Here is a 16,145-nt window from a genome sequence, read left to right on the forward strand (position 1 = left end):
TTTCTTCTGTACTGCATTACAAAATATTTTTTCTTTCTGAGATATGGGTGATCAAAATTTTGGATTTTTGGCCCCTAAAAACCTTTAATTACGTAACACATGATAAAATCATTACATTGCTTGAATACACAACATTGAGATAAACACATTTGCTTCTATAACATTTCACATAATATCTCTCAGTAAAGGGCTACAGATTAAAGACTTTAGAGCCCTTTGGTCCCCTAATTTGAGGGGCCAGCCCCTTTGTCTTGATATCAAATAAAAGGTCATTTAATTCTACACAAAATTTGTTATACAAGTGTTTAGAAATTCGTTACCGTTCTGGAGATATATGAGAAAGAAGGTTTTAGGGGCCGGTCCCTTATCTCCTTTTAGGGGCCGTTTAACGAAATTTTGACGGTTGCATTTTGTTGAGAACATCATTTTGAACAACTTTTCTTCTGAACTGCATTACAAAATATTTTTCCTTTCTGAGATATGGGTGATCGAAAGTTTGGACTTTTGGCCCTTACAAACCCTTAATTACGTAACACATAATAAAATCATTACATTGCTTGTCTACATAACATTGAGATAAACATATTTGCTTCTATAATCTATTACAAAATATCCCTCGGTAAAGAGTTACGGGTAAACGATTTTAGAGCCCTCTAGGTCCCTAATTTGAGGGGCCAGCCCCTTTTTCTTGATATCAGCTGAAAGATCTTGTAAATATAAACTTTTTTTACATTACATGTTTCAACAAAATATTTTCCAGAAAAGAGATAAAGAGAGAAAAGCACAAAAAATAACGACGCTTTTTTAATGTCAATTTTCGAGCCATAGCGAGCTTTGGCGCCAAAAGTGCTAAACATACAAAACAACAATCATGCAAAACTTCAATCTTTCCTTTACCAACCGTAGAAATTTGAGCTCAAAATCTCTTATAATTTAGGAGAACGGCCGCAGACAAAATACCCATATAAAAAATAGAAAAATCTCAATATCTTCAGAACGAATGTGACGTCATCAATGCAAAAAATTTGCTATCAAGGTCAGACCACTATCTATCACATCTGAACATTTGATGGAGATCGGTTGAGCCGTTTCTGAGAAATCGCGTGCACAAAAATGGGAAGAAAAAAAAAGAATAAAAATAATAGGGAAAAAGAAACCGAAGAATAACAATAAGGTCTTCCGTTGGAAACGGAAGACCTTAACTAGACACTTGTTGCAAAAGCAACAAAAAGGTCTTCCGTTCTGATATACATGTATCAATTTAACTGTATGACATTGCTTCTCTTACATGCAAAAAAAAAGTTGATATGATAATTATTGTGAATGATATATCCAGACGTTACTTACATGTAAAACAACGAGAATGAAAAAGAAATCAATTTTTTAAGTACTTTCTGTGTCGACCAGAAGTAACGCCGATCTAAACAAAAATGTTAACCATTTGTACAATCATAAGTCAATCCTTCCTCAAAGTTTGGTTGTTCACGACTCTGCCAAATCTAAGATCTCTTTGAAACAATATTTGTTGTCTCGGGACCGAAACGGACGAACGAAAGTGATTCATAAAAACAAAAGCTGGTATTTCTCGTACATTTGCTTAATGTACATCACTGTTTATCAGGCTAGATGAAATTCAAAGAAAGTCAGCTAAACTTGTTAAAAACAGGATTTGTTTGAACCCTTCCGGTAAGAACCGGAAGTGACAGTTGACAAAATTAAACCCGTTAAACACATCCCCAATCAAAATTCTATCAAACAATCTATGAAAGATTCGTGTCTCAATCACTTACAATGACGAAAATATTGCGGACATCAAATTTGTAAAAAGAAAAGCTACATAGAGATATTTGAGATATCTCACCGGAAGTAAAATTTATTTGCCAATTTAAAATTATATAGATGACATATGTAAGATTGTATACTGATATTTTCATTTTATGTAAAATGAATAAAACAAATTTTTGAAGTGCTTCCGGTGACGACCGGAAGCTAAGCCGAACAAAACAAAATAGTGTATACACATGTACATACATAGGTCTATCATCCCACAAAGTTTGATCATTCAAGTCGTTACCGTTTTTGAGATCTCCAGGAATCAAGGTTTTTTGTCTCGGGACAGGAAACGGACAAACGGAAGTGCTCAATGTAAATTGTAATTAATTTTTTTTTTGCACTTGCCCTTTCTACTTAATTGTTCATCGACTTCACTACGAATATCAAAGGAAAACAGTTAAACTGATAAACAGCTCGATTTGTTTGAACTCTTCCTGTGTGGACCGGAAGTGACGGAAGACAAAACGAAACCGGTTAAACACATCTTCAATCAAATGTCTATCATCCATGAAAGTTTTGTGCTTTGATCGCTTATAGTTTCTGAGATCTCGTTTGTACAAAATGTGTTTCAAAAAAGCTACCTGAGATATTTGAGATATCTCACCGGAAGTAGAATTTTTTTGTTGAGTTAACATCGCATAGACAATTTATGCATAGATTTATACTTATATATTTATTTTATGGAAAAAGAATCTTATGCGAAAAAGTAGTTATTTTTGAAGTGCTTCCGGTGACGACCGGAAGTTACGACGAACAAAACAAAATAGTGTGAACACATCTACAGCTATGGGTCTATCATCCCACTAAGTTTGGATGTTCAAATCTTTACCGTTTTTGAGATCTCGTTGATACAAGCTTTTTCAACGCGGGACAGGAAACGGACAAACGGAAGTGCTCAGTCTAAATTGTATTTAATATATCTTGTAATCTTGCCCTTTGTACTTCATTTCTCATCCAGCACACTACAAATATCAATGGAAATAAGTTAAACTGATAAACAGCTCGATTTGTTTGAACTCTTCCTGTGTGGACCGGAAGTGACGGAAGACAAAACGAAACCGGTTAAACACATCTTCAATCAAATGTCTATCATCCATGAAAGTTTTGTGCTTTGATCACTGATAGTTTCTGAGATCTCGTTTGTACAAAATGTGTTTCAAAAAAGCTACCTGAGATATTTGAGATATCTCACCGGAAGTAGAATTTTTTTGTTGAGTTAACATCGCATAGATAACCTATGCATAGATTTATACTTATATATCTATTTCATCGAAAATGAATTTTATGCGAAAAAATAGTTATTTTTGAAGTGCTTCCGGTGACGACCGGAAGTTACGACGAACAAAACAAAATAGTTTAAACACATCTACAACTATAGGTCTATCATCCCTCAAAGTTTGGAGGTTCAAGTCTTTATCGTTTTTGAGATCTCGTTGATACAAGCTTTTTCAACGCGGGACAGGAAACGGACGACAGGAAGTGAATTTTGAAAAAATGAAAAAAACGCCTAGAGATATTATCATTTTCTATAAGTCCTGAAAATTTCAAGAAAATCCATCCCGCCATCTCTGAGAAATCTTGTGGACAAAAAAAGGAAAAAAAAAAATAATAATAATAATAAGAAACACTAGACTCTTGTTGCAAAAGCGACAAAAAGGTCTTCCGTTTTGATTTACATGTATCAATTTAACTGTAAGACATTACTTCTCTCACATAGAAAAAATAGTGGATGTGATAATTATTGTGAATGATATATCCAGACGTTACTTCTATCTAAAACAACCGGAATAAAAAAGAAATCAGTTTTTGAAGTACTTTCTGTGACGACCGGAAGTAGCGACTAAACAAAACATGTTAACCAGTTTTACTATCATAAGTCAATCTTTCGTCAAAGTTTGGTTGTTCGCATCGCTGCCAAATTTGAGATATCTTTGAAACAATGTTTCTGTCTCGGGACCGGAAACGGACGAACGGAAGTTTTTAAAAAAGGGCTCGTATTTCGCATACATTTGCTTAGCGTGCATCACTGTTTATGGGGCTAGATAAAACACACAAGAAGGTTAGTTAAACTTGTTAAAAACATGATTTGTTTGAACCCTTACGGTGGGAACCGGAAGTGACAGTTGACAAAATAAAACCCGTGAAACACATTTTCAATTAAATGTCTATCATTCACGAAAGCTTTGTGTCTCAATCACTTACAGTGACAAAAATCTCGCGGGCATCACATTTGGAAAAGCTACATAGAGATATTTGAGATATCTCAACGAAAGTAAAATTTATTTGCTAATCTAACATTATATATATGTAATAACTAAGATTGTATACTGATATATTCATTCTATGTCTTATATATAAATTAAGCTTAAAAATTGATGAGCTTCCGATGACGACTGGAAGTTACGCCGAACCAAACAAAATAGTGTAAACACATGTACATACATAGGTATATTATCCCACAAAGTTTGATTGTTCAAGTCAATACTGTTTCTGGGATCTCGTCGAAATAAGGTTTTTTGTCTCGGAACAGGAAACAGACAAACGCAAGTGCTCAAAGTAAATTGTATTAAATATTATTTGTATACTTGTCCTTTGTACTTTATTGTTCATCGAGCACACTACAAATGTCAGAAGAATTATGTTAATTTGATTAACAGCTCGATTTGTTTGAAGTCTTTCTGTGTGGACCGGAAGCGACGGAAAACAAAATGAAACCAGTTAAATACATTTTCAATCAAATGTCTATCATCCATGAAAGTTTTGTGCTTTGATCACATTTAGTTTCTGAGATCTCGTTTGTACAAAATGTGTTTTAAAAAAGCTACCTGAAATATTTGAGATCTCTCACCGGAAGTAGATTTTTGTTGTTGATATAACATCGCATAGATAACTTATTCTTAAAATTTATGCTTATATATTTATTCTATGAAAAAGGAATTAAATGCGTAAAAGAAGTTATTTTTTTATGTGCTTCCGGTGACGACCGGAAGTTACGCCGAGCAAAACAAAATAGTGGGAACACATCTACATACATTGGTCTATCATCCCACTTAGCTTGATCGTTTAAGTCGTTACCGTTTTTGAGATCTCGTCGAAAAAAAGTTCTTTGTCTCGGGACAGGAAACGGACGACCGGAAGTGCTCAATGTAAATTGTATTTAATATATTTGTTGTACTTGCCTTTTCTACTTAATTGTTCATCGACTTCACTACAAATATAAAAGAAAAACAGTTTAACGGATAAACGGCTCTATTTGTTTGAACTCTTTCTGTGTGGACCGGAAGTGACGGAAGATAAAACAAAACCGGTTAAACACATCTTCAATCAAATGTCTATCATCCATTAAAGTTTTGTGCTTTGATCACTTACAGTTTCTGAGATCTCGTTTATACAAAATGTGTTTAAAAAAAGCTACCTGAGATATTTAAGATATCTCACCGGAAGTAGAATTTTGTTGTTGATATAACATCGCATAGATAACTTAAGCATAAAATTTATACTTATATATTTATTTTATGATAAAGGAATTAAATGCGTAAAAGAAGTTATTTTTTATGTGCTTCCGGTGACGACCGGAAGTTACGCCGAACAAAACTAAATAGTGGGAACACATCTACATACATTGGTCTATCATCCCACTAAGTTTGATTGTTTAAGTCGTTACCGTTTTTGAGATCCCGTCGAAACAAGGTTTTTTGTCTCGGGACAGGAAACGGACGACCGGAAATGCTCAATGTGAATTGTATTTAAAATTTCATTTGTACTTGCGTTTTCTACTTAATTGTTCATCGACGTCACTACAAATATAAAAGAAAAACAGTTTTATGGATAAACGGCTCTATTTGTTTGAACTCTTTCTGTGTGGACCGGAAGTGACGGAAGAGAAAACGAAACCGGTTAAACACATCTTCAATCAAATGTCTATCATCCATGAAAGTTTTGTGCTTTGATCACTTATAGTTTCTGAGATCTCGTTTGTACAAAATGTGTTTCAAAAAAGGTACCTGAGATATTTGAGATATCTCACCGGAAGTAGATTTTTGTTGTTGATTTAACATCGCATAGATAACCTATGCATAGATTTTTCCTTATATATTTATTTTATGGAAAAGGAATTTTATGCGAAAAAGTAGATATTTTTAAAGTGCTTCCGGTGACAACCGGAAGTTACGACGAACAAAACAAAATAGTTTAAACACATCTACAGCTATAGGTCTATCATCCCACAAAGTTTTGATGTTGAAGTTTTTACCGTTTCTGAGATCTCGTTGATACAAGCTTTTTCAATGCGGGACAGGAAACGGACGACCGGAAATGATTTTTGACAAAATGAAAAAAACGCCTCGAGATATTGTCATTCTCTTTCATTCTAGAAAATTTCATAAAAATCTATTCACCCATCTCTGAGAAATCTTGTGGACAAAAAAAGGAAAAAAAAAAATAATAATAATAATAAGAAACATTACAATCACTATAAGGTCTTCCGTTGGAAACGGAAGACCTTAATTACAATCACTATAAGGTCTTCCGTTGGAAACGGAAGACCTTAACTAGACTCTTGTTGCAATAGCAACAAAAAGGTCTTCCGTTCCTCATGTATTAATCTGCACAAAAAATCTAGTTATCTTGTAAACAGAAAATGGATATAATATATATAAGTTTTGTGTCTTGATCTATCACAGTTTCTGAGATCTTATTTATACTTTGTTTTTAAAAAGAAGACTATCTGAGATATATGAGATGTCTCACCGGAAGTAGAACTTTTTTTTACCATGTGTAGATGACTTTTTGTATTTCTATAGCTAAAATGTTACTTCAATGCTAAATAACCAAAATATTTTTAAAAATATCAAAATTGAGTGTACTTCCTGTGACGACCGGAAGTTACGCCGGATAAAACAAAATAGTGTTAACACGTGTCCATACACAGGTCTATAATCCTACAAAGTTTGGTTGTTGAAGTCGTTACCGTTTTTGAGATCTCGTCGATATAAGGTTTTTTGTCTCGGGACAGGAAACGAACAAACGGAACTGCTAAATGAAATTTAATTTTTTTATATCTTGTTACTTTCCTATTTTACATTATTATTCATCGAAGTAGCTAAAACTATCAAATAAAAACAGTTTAACGGATAAAGAGTTTGATTTGTTTGACCTCTTCCGCTGTGGACCGGAAGTGACGGAAGACAAAATGAAACTGTTTAAACACATCTTCAATCAAATGTCTATGATTAGTGAAAGTTTCGTGTCTTGATCACGTTTTGTACCTGAGAACTTGCGGGTACAAAATATGTTTTAAAAAAGCTTCCTGAGATAATCGAGATATCTCACCGGAAGTAATTTTTTTTTGTTTATTTAACATTGTATAGATGACATATGTAAGGATCTATACTCATATCTTTATCCTATGGAAAATAAATTAAATACGTAAAAACAAAAACATTTGAAGAGCTTCCGGTGACGACCGGAAGTTACGCCAAACAAATCAAAAATGTTTAAACACATCAACAACTATAGGTCTATCCTCCCTCAAATTTTGGATGTTCAAATCTTTATCGTTTCTGAGATCTCGATGTGACAAGGTTTTTTGTCGCGGGACAGGACACGGACAACAGAAAGTCGATTTTGAAAAAAATAAAAAAAACGCCTCGAGATACGATCATTCTTTATCACTCCTGAAAATTTGAAGTTAATCTATCCAGTCATCTCTGAGAAATCTTGTGGACAAAAAATGGGAAAAAAATAATAATAAAAAACATTACAATCTCTATAAGGTCTTCCGTTGGAAACGGAAGACCTTAAAAAACCTTACAATCACTATAAGGTCTTCCGTTGGAAACGGAAGACCTTAATAATAAAAAACCTTACAATCACTATAAGGTCTTCCGTTGGAAACGGAAGACCTTAAAAAGAAACATTACAATCACTATAAGGTCTTCCGTTGGAAACGGAAGACCTTAATGAATGAATATTACGATCACGCTAATGCATTATGTGATTCAACGTACTGCGTCAAGAATGCATTATATTAGAAACGTGGTATTTCAAGTATTGTCTGTAGATATTAAAATAATATTGATTATTATGAATTTTTTTTCAAAGAAATGATGAACCCAACAGGTTAAATACAGAGAGACGTTTATTCATGTCTACACACCACTGCTTATTTGTGTAGTTTGACTAAAGAAGAAACATGCATTCAAAACGTCCATAGTAAAAAAAACCGTACTGCTTGTACTGTAATCACATGCAGAAACTGAAATAATAAGGTAATTAAAAAATCAAATTAATGAATACAACTTGAACAAAACATATAAATACCTGTTCAAGATATATACGTTATTTATATACCGTACTGTTAGAGTATATGTGCCTGTAAAATATGAGAAAATATACTTGTTACGTTAGTATTTCTACTTAAGGGTGTATTCTTGTCATCAATTTTTACACCAAGTGGGTCTCCATACATGAACATGTCGTAAAATTCAAACTGGGCGCACTTGTTTCAGACATCCGGGCGACGAGCCGGTTCACTTTTATCACATGATCACATTGATGCGGCAAGATTTCTGAAACGAGTAAAATTTCAGCCGGAAAATGGCTGCCATTGTAGTAGGAGCGATAGGCCTACACATTATAAATGATGTTCTCGAAAGTGATGAGGAAGACGACGATTTGGAAGATATTTCATTAATTAATTGCACTCAAAGTTTTCTTTTCTTGCATTATTTGTTCATAAAATACACAGACTGAGATGTAGCTTCCACAAAAATAGAGAGAAAAGCAACGTTAATAGTTTAAACGTAAACAAAAAATGCCCGAAAAGATTACCCGTTGTGTCACAACTAATCAGCTGTTAATGTTAATAAAATAAAACTACTTTAGTCAATTATAAAACGGATATTGTACGTGCAAGAAGACGTTAACCTCAGTTTTCCGCCATGTTGTTTTCCATGTGCCCGCTCGAATTTTTTCGGGCGATCCGGGCTACTTTCTGATCGCCCGGCGGCTTAGAAATATTTGAAACAAGTAACTTACCCGCTTCCGGAAGTATCATCCGGCTTGACCCGGCTAATGAAACAAGTGCGCCCACTGTTACAATTTTCAACAAAACTTCTAAAAATAAATAAAATGAATCATATTTTACACAATAAACCCTTATTAAATGCATAAATGACAAAGGAATAGGTAAAATTATGTCATTTACGACATACCGTAGTCGACGCGAACAACAATATGGAGAGGGAAAGGAGAAGGCCAGAAAGGAGAAAGGAGAAAGGGTCGCTTCGTTTCAAAGCGATGTGAACAGCAGTACGAGTCCTCCGAAAATGACAACAGTTACTGAGAGATGAGGAAAGATGGGGAAAAATTCAAACAAAATAATCGCCAACACAATTATTTTAGAACTGCAACTAACGAGCGAAATGAGTCGGAGGAAATTCCAGTAGAGAAAATCGAGATAGTTTACAGCAAAAATGTAAGTCGTCAGTGCTTTTATACTTAGTATAGTTAAAATGGCAACGTTTACGTTACACAATGCCCATCATTTAATTTTTTTCAAACTGAAGTATCGCATAAATATGATCTTATAGATCAAATCATCACGATTACAACAAGCAGGCGATACATGTGTGTATGGCGGTCCATGCGGTTACCGAAATGGCAATTTTATGAGAAACACAGAATTTAAATGTTTATAACTTTATATAGTAACTATTTTCATTTTATTTTAATTGTCGGCAAGTCAACAATAGAAATAAACCTTGCTAATAAACAGGAGGTCATAGCTGGAAAGTTATTCTTCAGTTTTATCATTTTTAATAGTGTCAAGTGAAATGCAGTTAAACAAATAATGAAAGGGGACAGCTTATCTACAAATCAGTATTGATTTATTGAGGGTTTTTTAAAGATGATCCTCTTAATATATTCTAGCCAGTCAATAGTTTAAAATAAATCACTGGTCAATATTTTTTCTGAGAATCTTACATTTAAATTATAATTGACTGTCTATTTTCATGTAGAGGTACATTTGTACCGGTATATATATTTATAGTAAAGAGATACAACAGAGTCTAAGAAATTAAAGCATTGTATGTATGCACTATACTTTTTGCAGCACTAATACATTATAAGTCACAATAAATATTAAATGTGACAATGATTAATTGGTTACACAATGGCATGGACATTTAGCCTTTAAAATGTATTTTTTTTTCTGCATATCTAGTCTAAAGCAGAAAACTAGCAAGTTAACCATATTAAATTTTGCTTATTATGTATTAATTTTTGTTTAACAGGTGGTAATTGCCACATTATCCAGATAGCTGCAGCATGATGAGAAGATCACTGGCACTGTTTTGTCCAATCAAAATTTCCAATTTCTTCCTCTGCATCTGAAGTGACAGTCATAACTGTGAAAGGTGGTCAATGTTCCACAGAGGCAAACCTGTTCAATCCAGCAAATTTCCTCTGCTTTAGAGTACTTCGTTGACTTCATTGACAAGGAAATTGGGCCATCCTTACTGGGCATAGCATCAAGTCTTACTGGGCATAGCATCAAGTCTTAAGACAGCCATGTTTTAGTCAACACCATGTAAGCAATTGGAAAGATGGATGCTTTAAAAAACATGTTGCAGGATTTGTTGATACAAAGCTTTTGTTGAGGTCACAATTCCCAAGGTTGCCATCCTATACCCAACAGACTTTAGTTTCATCTTCTTACATTGTAACTATGCTGCTCATGATGCTTTACAAGATGGCATATCCCTTCAAAGACTTGATCAGTCAATTTTGATTCACAGAACATCATTCTATTTGCTAACTGCAACTTTTTCACATGAAAATTTGTCAATGAAGAGAATCACGAAGTGTATGGATAGAAAAAAAGCTGCCAGTGACTTGAACTATGCAGTTCTAAAGCTAGCATTTAGTAGAGGAAGAGGGCACACAACAAGTTTTATCAAAAGAGTGTGGAAGTGGACCAAGACTAACAAAGTCATCAAAGATCAGTACATTCGCTTGCTGAACATTTTGGATATACTTTTATTAGTGATAGTTAAAGCTCATTATATCAGAAGTGATGGTTAAAGCTCATTATATCAGAAGTGTATATACTGCCTTTGATTTTCATTATTCCTGAACTAGTTATTCGTTCATGTACATGTATGTACTGTATGATGTAACACATCACAACACCCCCCCCCCCTCCAAAAAAATAATCCTGATAAAGAAAAATTGATAAATTCTACTGATAGTATATTTCACTCATCGCTATGAAGTGTTCAATTTATGTCTATATTCTAGCTACCTGAACAGAATGATTTTGTCATTCAGGGAATTTTCATAAAACAAATGTTTTTCAACTGATCAGAAGAAGTAATGTGCAACTTCTTATATCAATAGACAAGACAGTATTGTATTGCAACCATATATTGATGTGTGTTCATTTACTATATAACTTAACAGTTTATTAGAATATATCATACATGTAATTATATGTATATGAACTATCAATATATGCTCTGACCTAGAACGCATATATACTGGTTAAAACTTATTGATCAGACATCAATCCATTTTGAAGTTGCAGTTTTTTCATTCCATGTCATTGCTTGCATTCATTGAGAAAACACTGTCAATCAAAATCTATGCATCTAGCTGTTTTTTTTCTTCAAAAAAATATCAAATGAATTTTTAATTTCATAATTATAACATTCTTTTAAAAACTTTGATGAATTAGAACATATAATTAGCAAGAAATACCTAATCTTATTCCATGTTATTCACACCAAGGTCAAGGTCACACCCAGAAGATGGTTTATAAGCACTATTTTTTGATTATTTTAAAGTTTATTTTGTTGTATGTCTACTATATATTCTTGAAATACTTTATTTACATAATTACAATTGTTATTGAAAATAAATACACCAATTTTAAAATTTTGGTGAATAAAAGTTTATGTTTTGCTGCAAATATGGCTTATTTCGTTACCATAAAATGCTTCAATGGTAATAGGGGGTGGGGATGTAACCAACAATATTTTTTTCTTATATGCACACTAACCCCCACTTTTTATGCCTTCAGTTGGAACCATAATATGTAAAGAAAGTATACAAATACTTTCATAAAAAGTTAAATTCTAGAAACCTGTCTAACTTAAGTTTATTTACCATATTTGCAACGAAAAACATGCTCCAATTTTACTTGGGGAACACACTTTTTTGGGCATAACTTATCAAAAAAGTTATTTCATAGTTTTAGATTTGTCTAAAAATAAACTCCGAGATGTTTTTAAGTAAGCAAAACTACAAATGTCTGAAATCTGCCTTTATTTTCTAAATTAGAGGGAATTTCTGGTCAAATTGCACTTTCTATGAGAATTTCAATGCACTATTTTTGGCCCATGTTCTGGGGGTCGGATCTCTCTTAAATGAAAACGAACATACACTTTTCTTCTTTTCAATTTATTCCTTAGGAATAGTACTTTTAAAAAATCATAAGCATCTAAAAAGTTTAATGTAGGTTTTTTTTCGTGAATGAGCAGAATACACCCTTAAGTAATGTGTAAACACTTAGCATGTAAACCCCGCTGAAATTACATTTATTTTCATGTCGCCAGGGACTGATAAGATGTATCCAATTTTAAGTTCGTGGATATTTCAGGCTTAATTCATGATCCGCCGATCAATTTCAACTCTCAGTGCAAACAGAATATATGACGTCACGAACACGGAAGTGACGCGGAGCGGTAAATCTTCTGTGGCAATGGATGCAGTGCTTGTTGGAACTTGTCATGTAAATAACGTCCGGCTTATAGCTATGATGTTTTATTGTAACTCGGAATTCGGTGAATTTCTTAACTGCCGCGACCGCAGTATGGATTATGTACGTCTCGATCGTAGCCATCGCGTTTTAGCCAAGCATTGTCGCATACAAAGGCTACTTCACTTCGTCTCATTGTAAGTTTAGATTTGAGGAGCGCAGTGTTGCTTCCAGTCAACATCTGCGATGTTATAGTGGCGAATTTACAGCTTGTGGAGATGATTTACGTATTACATATCAAATATTAATGTCTAAATTGAAAGGCAGCTGGATTTTACGCGAATGGGGGGGGGGGGGGGGGGGTTAGCTTTTCACTGAAAAACTAAGGGGGTTAGTTTTTCAGTGAAAAACTAACCCCCCCCCCCTTTTCTACCGGAAGATGTTAGGAGATTTGTCGTACAAATCTGATTTATACAAATGAAAATTTATCAAATAAAGCACAAACAAACAATTACAAAACAAATAAATAGAATAAATTAAAACAAATAAAAAAGATAAATACTGGTATATAAATTTAGAGCATAGCAAATCATGTATTTTTCTCTATTACCCCTGCCACTGCTAAAATCACACTATCTCATGGATTTGTATTTTTTTTCATGTAACTAAGGCTATTAGGGCCAATTACAATATTCCATCAGGAAAAAGGTGAATTCCGAGGAAAATAATTATTCCGAAATAAAATAATACCTTGTTGCTCTATCTCGGAACTCATATGAGCCCAATAGAACCGATCCCTCACACAGCTCAAAACTCTTTCAGCTCCTAAATGTCCTAAATCATTATGTAAATGCTTCAGAACTAGTTTCCGAAAACATTTCGGTAGCACTACCTGTTGAATTATTCCCTCTCGTGGGTATGAAATTTCTCTTCTCAACAGTCCATTCTCTACTTTCAATTTGGCCCATTCATGCAGTAGGCACTTTGCAGCTGGGCTCCATCCCTTTGTTATTTGCTTTGTAGGTTTTTCCCCCTTCTGAACCCAGAGTAGGACTGTACCTATGTCTTCATCATTGCGCTGTTCCTTTGCCAGAGTACTGTTGTCAATGATGGGTAGGGATGCCCCCTGAATCAACTGCTCTTCTACTGCTTCAGCCTCCTTGACAGGTGTGCTAATGCTGCTACAGGTAGGCTCATCTAGTCTCACTGCTGACACAATGGCATCAATTGTATCTGGAGAACACCTTTCGGTAAACTGAGATACATCAAGTGGCATGCGGCTGAGTCCATCGGCGTCACAGTTTCTCACACCTGGCTTATAATGGATGTGAAATCGAAAATCTGCCAACATGGACACCCACCTTAATCTAGTAGCATCCAACTTTGGGGCCGTAAAAATATATCGTAAAGGGTTATAGTCACTGTACACTTCGAAGTGAGGAGCGTAATATAAATAATCACGAAATCGTTCAGTGACGGCCCACTTGAGTGCGAGGAATTCTAATTTCCCTGAGTGGAGATGGTAGTTCTGTTCAGCAGGCGTCAACGTCCTGGATGCGTATGCGACTACTGCTAACTTTCCATGGTCCTGCTTCTGGTAGAGAATCGCTCCCAAGCCCATTTGTGATGCATCAATATGTAGAGTGTAGGGTCTATCAAAGTCAGGGTATGTCATCACTGGTGGGTGGAGTAGGATGTCAATGAGCTCTTCCAAGATGTTCTGATGTTGAGTCGTCCAAGTAATGTGCACTGATGACCCCTTCTGTCCGGATGTCTGTGACTTCATTTTCTTCTGTTTTTTATTGGATTGAGTTGGGACGTTCTCATTCCTCAACAAATCATAAATGGGTTTAGCTCTGCGAGAGAAGTTGGGTATATAACTCCTGTAATAACCAATAAAACCCATTATTTTTCTTACATCTCCAACTGTTTTAGGTCTCTGATCCTTCAACTTTATTACTGCCTCTTGGTCTGTAGGGTCTACAGTATGTCCTTGCGTGGTGACTAGGTGACCTAGGTAACGTATCTGCTTTTGAAACAGGTGGCATTTACTAGGTTTCAGTTTTAAACCCTTTTCCCTTATACGAGTCAACACGCACTTCAAGTCATTCAAATGGGATTCAAATGAATTACTGTAAACCAGTATATCATCCAAATATGGTAGACAACATTTGTCCCTCAATCCCTCAAGAGCTTCATTCATGTAGGCTTGGAAAATTCCTGGAGCACCAGTGAGTCCAAATGGAATTCTATTCCACTCGTACTGTCCCCATGGGGTCACAAACGACGTATACTTCCGACTCTCTTCCTTAACAAAACCCTGATGATATGCTTTGCTTTGATCAAGAAGAGAAAACCATTGACTTCCACCCAAAGAATCAAGAGCATCCTGGACTCGTGGAATTGGGTGCTGGTTCTGGACAGTTTTGGCATTCAACTTCCGAAAGTCTACACATAGTCGGAGTGATCCATCTTTCTTTCTCACACAAACAATTGGACTGGAATATGGTGAAGTTGATCGGCGAATCCAGTGCTTTTGCAGTAAGTTGGATATATAGTCCTTGACTTCTTGGTAGAGAGGTCTAGGGATGGCCATGTAAGAACTATGTACTGGCGCCTTATCCATCAACTCCAATCCAAGCTCTAAATCAATAGCACATCCAATGTCGTCATCATTGACTGTAAATGCTTTGCATTCCTCCCTTAATAAACTCTCCACTCTTCTTTTCTGTTCTGTATTTAGGGGGGAATCTGTTAGATCAACAGGTGGATCCCACTTCCCATCGTTCTCAGCACTCACTTGGTTTACTGTGGTCTGAACATGGTCGCTACTCGAGCCTGCTATTCCAAAGGGAATGGATGAACAAATCTTTTCAAAACGTCCTAACCAAGTACCTTTAGACAAGACAGAGTCATTTTTGGAAGGATTACACAACAGTAATTTCACACGTCCGGCGTGGTTTGGCTTTACCTCCACAAGCATTTCCTGAGTTGATATTCCCAATGCATCGAGTTGGTGAGATGGGACGAAAAGAGCCTCACAACCAGGCTGGAGTTGTCTGCCTTTGAATGGTACACTAACGACTATGGATGACTGCTGTGGGACGACAATATTCCGACGTCCTACTTTTACCGTACCAAGCGTTTCATCTTCATTGTCTTTGAGTTCTTTGTAGAGTGCGTTGACTTGTGCTTCATTGGCTGCAGGAAGAGTAAGTCTGAGCAGATCAATTGCATTATTACTATGGACAGTTTGTAATAAATGTTGTATGACATTGTATCCCAATATTGGTTCATTGCTCGATACACTAGTGACAAGGAAAGGCACCTGAACAGCATTACAATGTTCTGACAATTTCATCATAACAGTTACAACACCTTCAACAGGTATATCTGAACCAGATGCAGACACTAATGAAACATCTTTTAACTGCAAAAAGTCTTCAACATTCTTTACATGCGTATACAATTCAGGAAAATGATTACCAATCCATGACTTGTTCATAAGGGAGACTTGAGCCCCTGTATCCCATAACACTTTTACAGGTTT

At 35.2% G+C, this 16,145-nt stretch overlaps 1 pseudogene; it reads left to right on the forward strand.

Annotated features, from left to right (window-relative positions):
- Positions 1 to 9,029: 9,029 nt before the first annotated feature.
- LOC128173976 (uncharacterized) lies at positions 9,030 to 11,038 on the forward strand (annotated as a pseudogene).
- The last annotated feature ends 5,107 nt before the right edge of the window (positions 11,039 to 16,145 follow it).

This window comes from Crassostrea angulata, chromosome 2 (assembly GCF_025612915.1).
Source record: "Crassostrea angulata isolate pt1a10 chromosome 2, ASM2561291v2, whole genome shotgun sequence".
Lineage (NCBI taxonomy): Eukaryota > Metazoa > Mollusca > Bivalvia > Ostreida > Ostreidae > Magallana > Magallana angulata.